This window comes from Ciconia boyciana, chromosome 5, assembly GCF_034638445.1.
Source record: "Ciconia boyciana chromosome 5, ASM3463844v1, whole genome shotgun sequence".
Lineage (NCBI taxonomy): Eukaryota > Metazoa > Chordata > Aves > Ciconiiformes > Ciconiidae > Ciconia > Ciconia boyciana.
In genome coordinates, this window is record NC_132938.1 from 57,603,979 (window position 1) to 57,618,619 (window position 14,641).

At 43.4% G+C, this 14,641-nt stretch overlaps 1 long non-coding RNA gene across 2 annotated transcripts in view; it reads right to left on the bottom strand.

Moving 5' to 3' along the window:
• Positions 1 to 14,641, bottom strand: part of LOC140652419 (uncharacterized) — an 81,975-nt gene that overhangs the window by 13,505 nt on the left and 53,829 nt on the right. The window contains exons 4-5 of one of the 2 annotated variants that reach the window (XR_012042776.1): positions 6,814 to 7,116; positions 5,319 to 5,463 (exon numbers count right to left, since the gene is read on the bottom strand). This is a non-coding gene — a long non-coding RNA (uncharacterized lncRNA). The remainder of the gene's footprint in view (positions 1 to 5,318; positions 5,464 to 6,813; positions 7,117 to 14,641) is intronic. The other variant, XR_012042777.1, reaches the window with a different exon arrangement.

Sequence of the window (14,641 nt, forward strand, 5' to 3'; positions counted from 1 at the left end):
CTTCCAATAGGATGAAAAAAGTAACTGCGAGAAGGAAGCCCTTTGTAAGGAAACTTACACCTGCTACCCAGGGTGTCTGCCCATCCACTGGAGAATGTTTAGGTATGTTCAAACTGGAAAAAGTTGAAAACCACTGCTGGGACAGTGGGTCTATTCACCTGAGAAAGGCATGCAGAGATCTTTAAATGCACTAAATATTCTTAATGCTTACTTTTTTAAGCCTTAAAGTGCTTAGAAAGATCATGAGCAAAACTTTTGGGTCCTGACTTCTGTGATTTGTCTTAGATACCCCGTTTTCCAAACTGAGAGTATCCAGAATTTGGCTAGCAGTAGTGAGGACTTTAGCTCATCTGATTGCTATGGGGTAGGTAGTATCTTCTTCCTAACTGTCTTCTGTAACATGTCCTAGGCTTGCTGTCCCATCAAGAATGCAACCTTACTATAAAAATAATTTAAGACTTGAATGACTGACTCTTGAAGAAGGTGCTCAAGTCACAGCAGTCTTCCAGGCAACAAGGTCTCTTCCCGAGGACACCTGTGTTTTGGTCTTGCTTCACGGCTACAGCCTAGTGGCCTCAGAACTGGACAGATAGCACTTGGCACCCCACTCTACATTGAAAAGGGTCCGATTTTCAGATATTAAGGAACTGCAACAGTTCCACTGAAGTCAAACATGTGGGTAGCTCCACTCTAGATGGGTACTTTTATGTGTCAGAATCTACAGTTAGTTGGACTTTTTAAGACGCATTAATCAAGTGTGTGTGCACACCATTCAAAAGAAAAAGCATGTGATTCATGCAGTATTGTCAAAATACTTCCAAGAAGACCACTAATGAAGTTAAGCTCCCTGTGTGTGCCATTTTTTTTTTTTTCTTAGGCATATTAACAGTCTTGGCAGGAGGTGTCAATCTGAGCCCAAAAGAAGGCTCATCTTTCCTCACAATTCCTTCTTAACTTAAATAGCGCAAGTATCAAATATGAATTATTGACAGGTTCAGATTGATCTGTCACAAGGGCATTAAGAATTTATTGCTTACTTCTGGGGAAAGAAAAAAAAAGGCTACTTTTATAGATGCCTAAACTGCTTTTATTTTGGCAAAGGATAAGAAAAAAGACAAATGCTGAATGTACATAAAAACAGCCATGGGACTGCATTTCTTTTTCCTCACTTTCTTATGGAAAGGAGAGTGTTAAACTGCCATCCACTAAAAGCAGCGATTTTATGCTGAGGTCTCCAAGTCAGTGAATTTACATCTCGTAAGAACACCCTGAGGGGCTTTCAGCTACTTTGCTTAAAAGGTAGACAGATACATTTACAGCAGTGCATGCAGAGCTCCATGTGCTAACATGGCCACATTGCTGCAGATTTGCTTTCTGGCACATGTGTGCTAGGGGTGACTTAGTTCTAAGCAGGTAATGCATCAGGACACTTTTATGTGTTGGCTGGGAATACAGTTCAGTAAAGAATGTGACTGTAATTACCAGTAACGAGGGTATAAATTTCTGATCCCTGCTTTGTTGGCTGAATTTTGCTAGTGTTTCCAAGCATTTACATTTTACAATTGCCTTATTTATAGCCTGAAATTTGGTACACTAGTTTTTCATGCATGTGAAATGCTTTTTATTGCATGTGGTAGGAAACTACTGCCTACATAAACTAGCCTTTCATAAAAATATTATAACCAATTTTGTTTAAGATATTTTAATGTTATAATAATAGATTATTGGAGATTTTTAGTTGGAACACATTAATCCTATAAGTCTTTTTCTTATTTTGACTAAATAAAAACCTTTTATCATTGTGTTCAAATTCATACAGTTGCTACAGAGAAATCATTTGTAAATAAAAAAAGTAATTCTCTGCTATATTATCCCCCCCAAACTGGGTCATATCTACCATGTGGAGTTTACAATAGGAAATCTGGCATATTAGTTCACCCATAGCTTCAACCACCCAACGTGCAAGACAGCAGTTTTTCATTTCCATTCCAAAGCCATTCAAGCAACTTGCCTGTGCAAATCGTTCCATCCACTTCATCACACAGGTCGAGCGAATGGGTTTTGGAGAAAGGCTGTCATTCAGACTGGAACATTTGGTAAGATGCCTTTCTTTGATGGTTGAGCTTTCCAAGACTAGACACTTGGAAGGTCTGCATGTTGCTAGGCTTGGACGTCTGGACACAGGAGAAGAAAGACCTCCTACAAGTACTGTAATTGTAAACTAATGCCTGAAGTTTACATGGCTCCCCTGCACATGGAAAAGTATCTGGGACAAAACTTGTCCTAATTCTCTGTTTTTTTCAGCATCCATCATACTTGCATCACAGCCTGGGACTAGGCTGCCCAGTCACTGCAGTAATAGTACATTCCAAAGCTGCTCCCTTCTGCAGGTAGAGCAATGCCTGTCTTCAATAATATTTCGTATCATTTTAAGAATAGCTCAAGCTGACTGAAGTCAATGCTTTAGGGGGCCACCTTGCCTCACTAGTCAAGTCCTAAATCAAATTAGCAAATTAATATGTGCCTTTGCTGTTGACTTGGCTTTCCTCAACGACAAATCAGGCCCTTTGTTGACTGTTGCTTTCTGAGCCAGAAGATAAAATTTTGGTCTTATTTTGGTTTTAGCTCTTGACTTCAGTACAGTGGCACCAGATCTATATGCATATCAGGGAGAGCAGAGTTTGCCTCTTCATATTTTTCTTTGAAAACAACTTCAATGGAAATGTATAAAGGTGAGTCTTTGATTCAGTGTTTAAGTGGTTTATCATGAAGATGTCAGTGATACCTGACTCTCTTGAAAACACTTCCTGCAGGATAGGCTGCAGTTGGCCATGAAGGGTCCTAAGGTAAGAAGAAGAAGAAGAAAAAGCAGAGAGCACAGCTCCTGTATGAGCTGTCCATGGAGCAGCCTCTTACAACAGCAGGGCCCAAGAGCAGCCTGCTCGTCTCTTCCCACCTGCTTTAAAAAACAAATAGCATGAAATGACACAAGGAGGAAGTAAACCACAGTCCTGCTCCCCTCCACTTTGACACATAATGGAACGAGAGTACAAGAGGGTGTTCCTGACCTGAAAATGTGGGCAAAAGCACAACTATGCATTGTTAATTATAACATTATTTTTGTTAGCATACTACACAACTCAAACATAGCAGCAGCCAGAACCTGGCATTGACTTCAACCCTCTCTTTCCTCTCTTCAAAATGAAGCTAACTTTTGGCTTTTACTACAAATACCACGATAGCAGCTACTCCTCATAGAAGAGCCTGCACCATCTTCAAACTGTGGAGAAGAGCACATGAGCACAAATGAAGATACTCCTTGGTAGGCACGATTTCCCCCTCTGCTCACCCAAACACATGAAACCTTCACCCTGACCACTAGTAAGGTCTGCATACAAACCGTGCATGACTGGATCTAGCACCTACTGGACTACAGCCTGTCTCATTTTGGTTTTACTTGATGGACAATGTACATGAGAAGTAATGTCAGGAATATAACAATTTCGTTTCAGAGACAGGAGGGAAAGCCCAGTTTCAGAGCTGACTTTCATTCCGGTGTCAAATGGAAATGTTTTTAAAGGTCAAAAAGTTAAGCGGGACATTTGGACATATCCCCCACAGGACTGCTAATAGCCAGGTGGCCAACTTGCTTGCTTACAAGTGGAAAAGCTGAGTTTAAATTCCTTGTCCTGCCTTTATCCCTACTGGGACTTTGGCCTCTGTCCCCTATGGTGGATACCAGGAATCTAACCACTGGCCTGTAGAGTGACTCTTTGGACCGGAGAATGGTGAACCATTCACACAACAAAACACCTCTGACAAGGCTGAGAGAAAGTGGGAGAGGCAGGTAGATAGGCAGACATGCACTATAAATCATCTCTGCACCCAGGCTGGACAGTATATGGGGTCACCAGTGCCCCAGGTGGTCACACTGTTTCCCAGGTAGTCATTCTCTCTTCTCTTTCTTTCCTAAAAATTCCAGCCTAGCCCTAAGAAATTTTCCCTCAGAAATTTTCATTGAAACCAACACACTTCCATGAAACATTTTGTATTTTTGTAAAATGCTGTATTTTGACAGAAGAATGTTTTCTGAAAGTTTTTTTTTCAAACAATTGTCATGACAAACTCTAATGGATGCGAGGGGTGTTTTTGACAAACCTGATAACAGAGAGAAACATCAGGTCAAAAGCAACATCAAATCTTAGGGCCCAATTCTGGAAGAGCCCATTGCTCATATTGACACTGTGACTGCCAGCCTCAGTACAACACCTCAGATCATTACTCTGCCATTCTTACCATGTAATAACAGAGAGTTTGGGTTAAAACATACTATCCTTCTATGCCATCACAGTACCTTTAAAAGCCAAAACCTCATTCTCAAAATATTTCACCCAAGATACAACGTAAAATTGATATAAAGAATAGAGGGCTAATGTTCCTGACCACATGAACTACTCCGAGATACCACATCCTATTGATAATAGCTTTCCGTGGTACCAGCAGCTGTGTTCCCCTGAAACCTAAGCCACAAGTCTGAGGAAGTTTAGAAGGGACGACCTTTCATGCAGTAAAGAACTTTTCAATGTAATAGTGGAAACAGCAATCCTTTGTTTTCCTCAAATCTCAAGACAGCGGCTTTTCATCCTATGTTCAATCAGGGCTCAGCAGAAATATTTAAAAGGAGAGAAGAAAGGCTTTGTTTTTACAGGGCCCTAAAGCTGCTTCTCCCTCCTCCTCCTCCCCTGTACTTCTGACAGACTTTTAGGCTCCGTAACATCAAGCAAACTTTATTAGACTTGGATTCACCATGATTTTATAGGCAGGTGTCTACATTTAGAAAAACCTACTGTGTGCAACTTTGTACATTTAAGTGGCTGTGACCTTCTTGAAAAGTCAGATTATTGTCTTATGATTGACTCCATGTGGTTTACACCAGCAGAAGTGTGATCGAAGTGTAATTTGCAATATTCTGAGCAGTTTTTTAAAGGGGCAGAAACAGCCGTATATAGGCTTCCTTGGATTTCAAGTTGACTTTTGATTAGCTTTTTGTGCAGGTATTCCAGGTGTTGCCATTAGTTAGACATTCTGATTCTTGCTTTCTAATTATATAGTCCACAATTACTATCACCTTCCATTTCATTTTTGACATGACACGATCTATTTGTAGATATATTTTGGGTACTCAGGAACTAGAGCTCCAGCTAGGTATGATGCGACACAAATTGCATGTTGCAAATTATATGTTCAGGTCTCAGGAGCACAGCTTCATTCGTCAGCCTCCCAGGGGGGCTGGGAGTGTAACAGCAACATTCACTTACCTGCTCGGTGAGAAAAAGGTATCGAGGCAGCTGGCTCTCTTCTGCAACCAAACAGGGGTGGGAGGACACAGCCCACAATCTGATGGGCTGGCTGGCTGCTGCTGGGGAAGAAGGCCACAGGGGACTCCTTGAGAAGGCCCTTTAGCTGGAGCAAAAAAGAAAAAAGCTGATTCTTCCAACCTCAGCGTTGAGCTGAGTAGTAGAAGACAACCAGGACCCTCATGAGTCTTTCTGGCTGCGGTGGTGGCAGGCTGGGGCAGGAGAATGGGCAGGCAGTGGTGTGGATACCTTGTCTACCTACAGTTCCAGCGTGAGTCAGCCGCACAGAGAAGACTTGCAATGTCATTTCTACACAAACAGCATTCAAAGTACTCCCTTCCTCGGGAATCCTGACCAAACACAATATGCTCAAATCTCAGAGAACTTTTCTTGTTATTTTGGCCTCTAAATAGTATCAGTTCTTGAGGCAAAACACTGCTATTGCTTACACAGACCCCTAGCCACCTTCATAAAACCAAACTGCCAATGAAGCAGCATGTCTTCCCATGTGGGAAAGAAACAGCAAGTGCTGTGCAAAAGTACAACCATGTAATGCTTGCACTTTAACATAAATACCAATATTTAGTACCCTGTAGGCACTAAAAGACACCTACACTGGGTGACAGAAAGACTTATTCACAGACAGCAAAATTAAAAACAACTGAAATAAAAACTTCTCTATTTCTTTCCCAGAATAAGTTGGAAGCAAGTCATGTCCTGAGATACACCAACATATTTAAATCTCTAATGCTGTTTAGTGGTATTGCCCCTACAGAACATGACAAAGAGGATCAGCAATTTTTTTTTCCCTCAAGTGCCATCACATTTTACATTATTTACACTTTTGCTGACTGAAAAAGCTTAGCTGGGAAAACGACTGTGTACAGTAGTACAACACCTTATTTCTATTTTGAAATAAAATTGGAACAATTTTGAATTTAAATTGAGAAAACCTTGGCTAGAGCTAAGCATGCTTTGCGCACAATGTGTCAGCGATATATTTCTGTTTTTCTCTCCCTTCTTTTTTCACTTCTAGAGCCCTCTAATAGAGCGTGCCCATCCTAACAAATTGTTCCAAACCCCTTTAGGACACACTATGAGACTACCTTTTACCAGGACTCAAAACAGATGAAAGCAGAGCTCTACACAGGTGAATGTCTAGAGCCTGACTCTACAGTTTTCAAAATTTTCTTTATGGATGCTATTTAAAAGTGACAGCCATTTTGCAAGAGCACGGACCCCTCTCTGTCCATCTCTCCCATTCTGCTTTGCTGCAGACACTGCTCAGGTGCGTGGCGCTGGGTATCCCAGGCAGAGCTGCACTACGAGCACGGCTGCAGAAGGGTTCTGGCTCAAGCCTCGCTGGCTTCTCTCGCCACTGGGGTTTGGTAGCCAGTGCCAGACGAGGGAGCACTGGTTTTCTTTGGAGCCTTTTACCTGACAATCAAATACTTACTTAAAAAAAAAGGTGGCTTGCAGTCTGAGTCTAAGGTTGAGCTCAAACTTAGGCCTCTCCTTTTAGAACATCCTTTTGGGATCAGAAGTGAAGTTGGGAAGTGGAAGAAGAGGAGAATAAGAGGACAAGCTCCATGGGCCACTCTCTGCATACTGTCTTGATCTTCACTGAATCTAACCCAGGCTCTCCCCTAGGTTAACCCCCGTATCAAAATGGTTGGTTAGGAGAAGCAGGCAGGAACATAGCCGCAGAATCTTCGTCATGTTTCCAAAAGAGAATCTGGCCCATCTTGAAAATTGAAGCCTGGAATAAACGAGGTTGTAGCAGAGTGATATGGATTACTCCTACGGTGGAGATGTACTAAAATGAATGTGTTGTGCGCAGCTTGACCAGGAAGGAGGTATGAAGTATAGCATATATGAAGCAAAACATGTAAACGACCATGGCAGCGATAGTGGGAGAGTTTAATTATCTAGACCTCAGAGTGGATTACATTAAGCGGAGGAAGCAAAGCTTGATCTGGTACAGGACTGCTTTCTAATTTAATGTGTACATAAACCGGCAAGGAAGGGAAGAATGCCAGATGTGGTATTAAGCAACGCAGAGAATCTGATTTAGGACATTAAGGTATAAAAAAAAAAAAAAAAAAAAGGTAGAAGGAGCAGCGACTGCTAAGCTAAAAAAGCTTCTGCAGCAACATTCTCTACTCCGGCTACAAGGTGTACGTACCCTCCAAAATGGAGCGCAGAAATACGAGCTGCTGTGCCTACGCGTCCCCGCTGGAGCAAGAGCTGGGCCCGCGACGCCTCTCACCCGCGCCTACACAGCTCTGCTCCAGGGCAAAGCGCCGGTACAGACGCTGCGCGTTCTGCAGCCAGCTGGCAAACCTGCGTATAGACCATCTTTCAAACAGGCTACGGAGACCTCACAGATAAACTATGGTAGCTTTATGTCACCTCTGCCCTCTCTTGATCTGCCTAATGATCTGCAAAAGCAGGCGAGCAATGCCTGCGGGCCTGGGGGCCTGTTTATGTTTTAGCTGCCTCTCGAAGGTGCTTTCCGGGTCACAGAGCTGTCGGGAGTCACCTTGCTTGCACAGCCAGAAACATCCCTCCCAAGGCAACTCCCTCCATGCCCTCCCTCTACACGGAGAGCCTCGCAGCAGGTCTCTGGCATAACATCTTCATGCGTAGAAGGAAAAGGTTTATCAGATGGGGACTCGAGCTTGTAACGACAGTGGGACGGAGCATGGCACAGTAAATCAAACACAGCCATGTAATCAAACACAAAAACCTATGGAAGTGCCACAAAAAAATCTAGCATAGACATACAGCAATAGCAACCTTCTAGGAAGAAAAAGGGATTTATTTCAGAACCAGGTCAGATTATTTTTTTTCCTGAGGAAATATAAGCTTTCCTCCAAAAGGTGTTCTGGCAAGTTTCAGGTTTCCTTGCGAACGCCCTACAAAACATTGTTTAGAGCTCTTAACACTAGGCAGCATCGCTGCTACGCCGTGCTAAAAAGCCTCAGGTAATTTATGAGCTATTTCACGTACAAGGCCAGATTCTGGTCTCATGCCACGCGCTGTAAAACTAGAGCCACTTCCACTTCAATATATCCAGTTCCAGACAAGTTCACCACTCGGGCCCCTACCACGGTTTCAGTTTCCTCTATTGCATTATTATTATATTACTTAGCAGGTCTGCCGATGACATTGCGTTCAAAATGGAGCAATTATAAACACTGGCAGGAAATGCTGGAGTAGCAAATGCTTTTTAAAAAATGGCAAGGATGTGAAGAAATTCAGTGGAGATCTTTCATCTAATATATGAAAAGCAGAGGACCAGGGAAGGAATCAGTGGGGCCACAAAAGGGAATGACTGAGAAGTCAGTGACAGATGAGCCTGAATTAATATCCTTTGCCTGAGTATTTACAGAAGCTGAAGGTCACATCCCGGAAACAAGGATCCATTTTCTTGAGGGGGAAAAAATGAAATGTTAAAAGGCTTTATGATCCAATCTGGACAGGTAGTTAGTTAATTAGAACTATTAAAAGTTGACACGACCTGAGACTTAGATTAACTGCGTCTCCGAAGTTGGAAGGAAATAGCAAGGGAAATTGGCAACGCTTTAGTAACACTGCTTGATAACTTCCTGAGGAAGGTATATCTGGAGATGCCTAGAAGGTAGCTACTCCAGCTTCACTTTTTTAAAATAATAATATTTTAAAAAAATCCAAACTTTTCTTTTTCTTTTTTAAATCAAGGGAGGATTTAGGAATCCACTCACCAGTAATCCCAACTGCAGCCACAGAACGGATATTGGAAACATTAATATGGGACAGGGTTATGCAACACGTAGAAACAGCCAGCCCGGGGAAGGGGAGGCAGCTGGATTCACGTCATGTCTGTCAAATGTGCTTAAGTTCTTTCAGTACTTCCCTCAACAGAGAGGCAAAAGTGAAGTGACGGGCATAATTTACCCAGATAGAAGAGATTCATTCGGTGTCGCACCTCACAAAGAGATTGATCTGTAGAATCAGTAAAGCACGGTATAGAAAAAGCGCAATAGCAAATGGCTTCAAAATTATCCGTGGGACAAGAAGCAGGGCATCAGCAAAACGGCACGGTTCAGGGTGACTAGAGGGACAGGAACAAGGCAGTATTCCCAAATTTCAGCACCATACCCGCTTCTCTTCAACTTCTATATAAATGGCCTGCAGGGGATATAATTTTTAAAGTGGAATTTTTTGCTGATAGCACATAAGTGTAAAATGGTGCACAGCGCAAGCAAATTTAAAATGATTTGAATAAATTAAGCTTATGGACAGATAAAGGGCACATCCAGTTCAGTGCAGCGAAGTAAGATGTAATGGCTGCAAGGCACCAAATACAATCATAGGCAGGAAAAAGGGAGGAGAAGAGGGAATACTGACCAGGGGAAAGGATATAAGGTAATTACTGATAAAATACTAAATTAATGCTTAGAATAACCAGGAAAAACAAAGACAGGCAAATTCTTCAGGCTCAAAAAGACAAACAAATTCTGCATACTACATGCTGAGTTGTCTCCTCAGTAAAGCTGAATTGAAACACCTTTTCCAGCACTCTAAAAATACTGAGATAAAAACCCAAGAATTTGAAAGTGAAGAGCCACATTGTCTCAAAAAAGACACAACACAATAGACACTTAAAATCTATTTTCCCCTCCCCCCAGCAAACAAACACACAAAATTACTTTCTTGCACTTTGAATGTTAATTTGGGGTCTATCTCTGTAAAAAAAAAAAACAAGCAAGCATAAATAAATTGAAAGGTAGTTATTACCGGTGAAAACAGCCTTTTTACTGCAAAGGTTATGACATTAACCCAGGGAAAAATTCATGAATATTCACAATCACCATTTGTCATTAAGAATCATAAAATGTGAAATGTTGAGTAGGGCTTTAGAAAACTCCTCCACCCTGCTAAATTCCCTCTTCACTACTTGCTATTATGCTAGCATATATACCACCATTTTTTTTGGCAGTGCATTTTACAAACCAAATTCCTGCAAGTTTTCCTTATCCATCTCTATGAGGAAAAGAGAACGAAGATAGGAATCACAAAGACCTGCAGAAACCTGCTAAAATATGAATGATTAAATTCAGCCAAGGACCTCTTCAGGTGTTTGTAACCAGAGCCAGGAATTCGCCCAAAGAAACACAAATATTAGAAGAGGATGAAGTTATTGGGTTTGCCCCTAAATATCTCAGAAACTATCTAGTTTTCACATTTGCACTCGTCGGATTTGTTCGAGCAACCAGGTGCTACACAGTGTGTGTGCAAACACAGTGGAAAGCCTTCTGCAAGGGAATAAAAAGGCTGGAAGCCTGACTGGAGAAAAAAAATTAGGAGGCAGATGTTTCCCAACCAGAAGCAGCCACAGGCAGGTAGAAGGACTGAATAAAAAGATGAAGCTAGGTGAGGTGCTTCAACTATAGTCTCAACAGGCAAATGGCTTTGCCAATATTCTGCAAAGCAAAGAAACGGCACAGGCACGGAGCATAAAGCTGGGGTTCCACTTACTGAGCGAGAGCAAATTCTGCAGAAGAAGCCTTTAACACCAGAGGGAAGGGATGAAAAGCCACAGCAATAAATGAAGAGCCACGGTTAAAGCAGAAACCATATGCTTTCAGTGAGCAAAGTGGTCTCCCATGTGGAGTGCAGCAGAAGTCCATGTGTAGGTACATGCACAGAGACACACAATAGCTTCTGAAACGTTTAGGAAAGCTCAACTGTTTATGTACATATCCGTTCACCCTCATGCTATGAAAACCAGTGTGTCAGTGGAGGCCTGGCTGGCAATCAGCAAGGAGAATAGCTGTCCCCAGCACAAAAACATCACAGGCCATTTGCATGTTTGCTGTGCTCAGGGATTAACACACCGCAAGAGTGGTGGGGCCAGGATAATCCACAGAAAGAGAACAGCTACACTGCAAGAGAAAAGAGGAAAGGTACCCAGGCATCCAGATGAAGGACAGGAAAGAGGGAGTGCATTCCCATCTGTCCCTACGCTTTAGAAATAAGGGAAAGCACAAAGCAGGGAGTTTAAATCCTGGAAGTCTGAGCTGTGTCATATGAGCTGAGAACGGCTGGCTGGGCTCAGCATCTCCGGGAGCCACAGCAGCCCAGGTTTGTGTAGCAGAGGCAGGGGGTAGCTCTCTGCTGTGGTGTCCCGGAGAGCAGCCAGAGCTTTTGGAGGCTTCTGGCTGAGGGATGCCCTGTAATCCCAGTCAATAAAGGCTACCCTGATGATATGCCCTAGCATCTGTCTCCAGCTGCTGCACAGGCTCAGGACCACTGGGTATTTTTGCGACGTTAGCTGCGTGTTACCTAGTCCCACCACCACCATCCCCTGCTCCGATCTCAGAGTACCTGGGCTGCCCTTGGGAAGCACATTTCCAAAATGCCTGAACAGCCCTTCTTCCCCAGAGAGAGCAAGCGGTGCGATCAGATGTCAAATTCTCACCCTACATCCACATATTGCTGATGATAGAGCTCACCTCCGGTAGCTAGCGTTCCTGTTGCATTCACATCTTCCCTCTGGCCTATTAATACATACAGGCACTTGTGCTCATTGGCATGGTGACTGTGCTTATGTCAGTCATGCTTCTTTGTATTCTCCCTGCTTAGCCACTCGCTGTTGTGCAAAGGATGTGCATCAGGCTCAACACCTGCTAGAAATCTCTGAGCTCTCTGTGCCTTTCCTCTCTTCCCAAGCGCTCTGTCCTCACATCAAGTATTTTGTATTCTTTTTCCAATCTGATTCTCAATTTTATGACTTTTCCCACTCTTATTTTCCATCTATCCAGCTTTCTTGGTATTTCTTCCTTTGTTATATTTGCAGTATCGCTCAGGTTTTGTCGCATTTGAATTGCAGCCATTCAGAGCCACGTTAACGGACAGAAAATAAAAATAAAAAAAAAATCCCGGCTCCCTTTCACTTTTCCCTACCACCCCTCACCCCCCAGAAAAAAAAAAAAAAAGCTAACACCCTGCAAGAACAAAAAGTGAAAGACAAGCAAACTGAAATTTTTGTTTGGCCTGTCTGACTCATCAACACGATGAATCCTGAAAGCACTTACACGCAACGGTAACGGGACTCATAGCTACACCATCGCCTTACGCTGACAGGGGTCCTCACCGCTGCCACCCAGGCAATGGCACCCTGCCCCCTCCAGGGTCTTTGTTCCCACTTGTCCTCTCTCGCTGGGAGCGGCAGTCGTGCAATGGCACAAATAAACCCAAATCCTGATCCGGCTTAAAATCAAACCTGACCAAAAAGGACGCCTATTTTCAGCCATATCCCATTCTTACTGTGGTCTAGACCTAACTACAAATGTATCCTCAGTCACAGATAATCAGAATTCACTATGTCAGTAAAAGGATTTTGGCAAAGCCCTGACAAAGCTTAAACGCTCTGCAGAGACATCCTGGATTTTGGCAGTGTTTAAGCTGGGAAGGTTTCTGGGGTTCAAGGCAGACCCTCGGGTTACTTAGAGGAATTCTCTAATTGAAAACCTAGCCCTTGCTGTGTAAAGCAGATGTTTTGATATGAAATAACATCAGGAAAACATTTGAAAAATGGGCTAACTACAGTAGGAAATTAAAATACATTTCAAACCCTTACCACTTAGTTTGTCCCCTGAATTCTATGTTCCCTTTTTTCTGTATTCATTTAGATCCCAAATGGCACAGCGCTACTAGTATGGTTTTATACAGTATGTGTTATTATAATATTTATTACTATTAATGTTTAAACATCTTATTAACTCTCAAAGCAGAATATGTCCTACTCCACAGGACTCCTTTCTCCCCACAAAAACAAGGAGCGCCTTGCAGATACATCCATGCAAAGCTTCCCCCTACACTGCCCTTCTGAATTGCCCGGAGAACACCATGGAGCCACAAATCACAGCCCAAGGTTCAAATCTTAACTTTCAGGAATTCACTTTGCACTGCTCCTATCACCTTGAGGAGAGCTGCGCAGGGCCGCCCCCCACCCCCACCATTCATCAATACCTCTTTCCTTAAAGATTTTTCTTTCCTCCGTTTGCTTGCTGCATTATTTCCCGGAGGACTGCTGCTGGATTGACTGGGCTTTAATTGCTCGGCCCTGCCGGGCTCAGGGTGGAATTTCACCTTCGCTTCTCCCCCCGCTCCCGCTCTCCGGAGCTGCCGCAGCTCTCAGTGATTTCTGAGAAACAGCGATTAGCGATTCACTAAGTTTGTCACTTTATTGCCTTCATGTGGATACGCCCGATGTAGGCCAGCTGATTTGCATTTATTCCCGCTATCCCCCCTCTGGCTTTCTAAGGGCTATCTTCCCAAGATCTGTATTACTTTCCAATCATCCCTTATTTTAAAAGAAGTTTAGTGTCATTATGACTTTACTCATCACTCCTTTCCTCCTCCTCCTCACCTATTAACGGACACGCTCTTTGTCGTGTCGGTCCTCCTGCTGAAGCATTTGTATGGTCGGTTCTCATTCCCCCGACCAGCTTTAGCCAACTTTGCTACTACCCCCCATCCCCACCACACAGCTTTTTCCAGGCTGTACTCCTGCTTTCGTCTGCCTGTTTCTCTGTTGACAAAAGGGTACCTTATGCCCTCATATATACAAGTCATCCTTCATGCGTCTACAACAGGCAGAAATTTGCTGCCACATGAATCTCTGGCACAGAGCCGTCAGGAAAACAGGGAAGGTGAACAAGGAGTATCTGCATTATCACAGGCCCTGACACCTCGGCAGCATCAGTCAGAAGTTGCTTGTATCCCTTGCTATTAATCATTCCTCAGACTCCTCACAACAAGACCGAGTTGGGGGCAAAGGCTCTGCAATGGGCAAGAAGGTGCTCATTGTGGAGAGGGGCTCCACTACCTTGCTTCTGCCTCTTTCCTATCCTCTTGGAGCAGCTCAGCACTGCCAAGGGGCCAAAAACCTGGGCCAGTTTTCCTTGCACTTCCCTGTTTCTGACTGGTTCCGCTTATCGCTCCTCACCTGTGCTCAGTGGGTGTTCATTTTGCCTGTGGTCACTTGTCCACGTGTCCTGGCCTGAACCCTCCTGACCCAGGACACACACACTGCCCAGTCAGTCCCTTTTATTCTCCCAGTGCTACATGCTCCAACACATGATCAAGTAGGTCCAAGTCAAAGGTAACCCAGCTGTGTTTTAAGTTTTCACATGGTCTCAAACTATGCAGCCTCTAGCTGGAAGCACAACTTACAACATAACTTTGGCAAGATCTTCTCAGAGGGAATTCGTTTCAGTGACTGTCTGTGAGAA